General features: G+C 48.5%; 2 non-coding genes across 2 annotated transcripts in view; both read left to right on the plus strand.

Annotated features, from left to right (window-relative positions):
• The first annotated feature begins 919 nt into the window (after positions 1–919).
• Positions 920–1074, plus strand: LOC143364467 (5.8S ribosomal RNA). The gene has a single exon (XR_013084139.1). It is a non-coding gene; the product is annotated as a 5.8S ribosomal RNA (ribosomal RNA).
• Positions 1075–2416: 1342 nt separating this feature from the next.
• The window catches only part of LOC143364469 (large subunit ribosomal RNA), a 4159-nt gene continuing 4075 nt past the window's right edge, over positions 2417–2500 (plus strand). The window contains exon 1 of the ribosomal RNA XR_013084141.1: positions 2417–2500. This exon is cut by the window's right edge and continues 4075 nt beyond it. This is a non-coding gene — a ribosomal RNA (large subunit ribosomal RNA).

Below are 2500 nucleotides of genomic sequence, written 5' to 3' on the forward strand. Positions count from 1 at the left end.
CTGTGAGTCCCGCTCTATTTATCGAGTTCGCGTATGACATAGAGCACAAAACGTCGCCGCATGCGTGTTCGTTGACGAACACGTATATTCGAGAGGACCGGCTGCGTAGCTCGCGTAAAGCTGTGTGCGATTCTGACACTCTACTCTCTGTGTGGCGATAATACAGTGCACAAGAGCTTGGGACGAACGATCGCGCACGGCCAGAGCCGGCTGTGAAGTCCGCTAGTATCGAATAATCTTTCTCCGTGCACAATTGGAAATGTGTTTCGAGAGGACCGGCTGCGTAGCTCGCGTAAAGCTGTGTGCGATTCTGACACTCTACTCTCTGTGTGGCGATAATACAGTGCACAAGAGCTTGGGACGAACGATCGCGCACGGCCAGAGCCGGCTGTGAAGTCCGCTAGTATCGAATAATCGTTCTCCGTGCACAATTGGAAATGTGTTTCGAGAGGACCGGCTGCGTAGCTCGCGTAAAGCTGTGTGCGATTCTGACACTCTACTCTCTGTGTGGCGATAATACAGTGCACAAGAGCTTGGGACGAACGATCGCGCACGGCCAGAGCCGGCTGTGAAGTCCGTTAGTTATCGAGTTCATTCTCCAATAAGAGAGAGGAGGAGGAGAAGTGTCGGGATCCAGTATCGGGTTGTCTATGATCCCCGTCGTTTTCTGAATTCTCCTCCTGTGTTTTCCACTTTAAAGGTTTTTCAATGTATTTTCCGCCCGGCCGTCGGATACGTGTGCGCATTGCAATCGCGTACTCGCGACGGTTTCCGTTTCTACGGACGATCGTGTGTCGTCCTTAAAAACGACGCCTGAATCTCCTTCGCGCGCTGGTTGGAGCTTTCAGGTATCGGCGTTCTTATGAACCGCAGAACAAGAGACATAATTATATATTGATTATAAATCAAATTATACGATTACCCTGAACGGTGGATCACTTGGCTCGTGGGTCGATGAAGAACGCAGCTAATTGCGCGTCAACGTGTGAACTGCAGGACACATGAACATCGACATTTCGAACGCACATTGCGGTCCACGGATACAATTCCTGGACCACGCCTGGCTGAGGGTCGTTTACGTAACCAAATACTGCTTGCGTTGCTCTTGTAAGTCCCCGCCGTCGCTTACCTCTCCATGTCGAATTTTGTGGAGGGCGCAAAGAGCGTTTCTGAGTCGGGTTGCAAAGATGCTACGTACGAGCGAACGATGGACGTTTCGTCGGCGTTTGACGCGGTTCTGTGAAAATTGCAAATTTTACATTGCGTCTAACGGTCTTCGTGAGAAGAAGGAAATAGGAATGGGTATCACATTCGGACTTGCGTGAGTGTTTTGCGGCGTCGTGAGTCGTATTTTCAATACGACCGCCCGTGAACACCGCTCCGACGATCGAAATCTCTCTCTCCTCTCTCTCTGGAACGATTCGCATTGCGGAAGAAGCGTTTCACTCTCGAACATTTTACGCGCTCCCGACGTCGTCTGAAATGATGCGTATACGAAAGGTATAAGAGTCTCAAGAGACTACAGTGAATGGACACAAATAAAGAAAGAGATACCGGACACCCGTGTAAAATCTGTGTGCGCAACTGTGGCGTGCAACGTAAGCCCCAGGGAGATGATATATAAAATAAAATACGTCTGTGCGTGGATGTGTCTCTCTACACATAATTGCGGCGGAGGGTCGTCGTTGCCAGCGACTTCGACAAACATATTCTTAGAGTTCGCGAGACAGTGGTCTCTCGTTCTACGAACGCTTTGATGACTGATGGACATAGCAACATTTGGCATTGTGCGGGATGCGCACGCGTACTTGTATCGGGTCGAATAATTTCCCCGTCGTCGCGTGTCCTCGCTAATCCGTTGCGGATTCCATCGCCACGTTCGTTGAATTGAATGACGACCGAGATCTCGTGTCTCTTTGGTTTGATCGATGATATCGCGTCGTGCAGCGTTTCTGTACCCCCGTGTGTCTAGTGTAGTAGAGAAACCCCACCGGGTGTTGAAAATATATATACTCCTCTATGGAGTGGCTTTCGAACATCGTTGTCACCACAACGTGTTGTCACGCAGAGCACGAGAAGGTGAAGGTGAAAACAAACCTTTGTCGGTCGCCCCATGTCTTTTTTTCTTCATTGTCGATCGCGAGACCGCGCGATCTGTCGGTCGTCCAGTCCCCGGAAGTTCTTTTCGACGGACGTTAAAGTTAACCGGCCGATCGTCTAGCGAGAGTTTCCGATCGACGAACAAAATGAAGAAATCTCTATATATACATTATATAGAGAAAAGACACTTTGGTGTGGCGCATAAGATATATGGTTTTGTTTTTTTTTTTTTTTTTTTTTTGTGCTCCTCTGTACGTTCTCGCGTACTTTTAATGCTTTCGGTGAAATATACGAAACATTTTTTTTTCACGTTTGACGACCTCAGAGTAGGCGAGATTACCCGCTGAATTTAAGCATATTACTAAGCGGAGGAAAAGAAACTAACAAGGATTTCCTTAGT

The sequence above is a fragment of the Halictus rubicundus genome, unplaced genomic scaffold (assembly GCF_050948215.1).
Source record: "Halictus rubicundus isolate RS-2024b unplaced genomic scaffold, iyHalRubi1_principal scaffold0571, whole genome shotgun sequence".
NCBI lineage: Eukaryota > Metazoa > Arthropoda > Insecta > Hymenoptera > Halictidae > Halictus > Halictus rubicundus.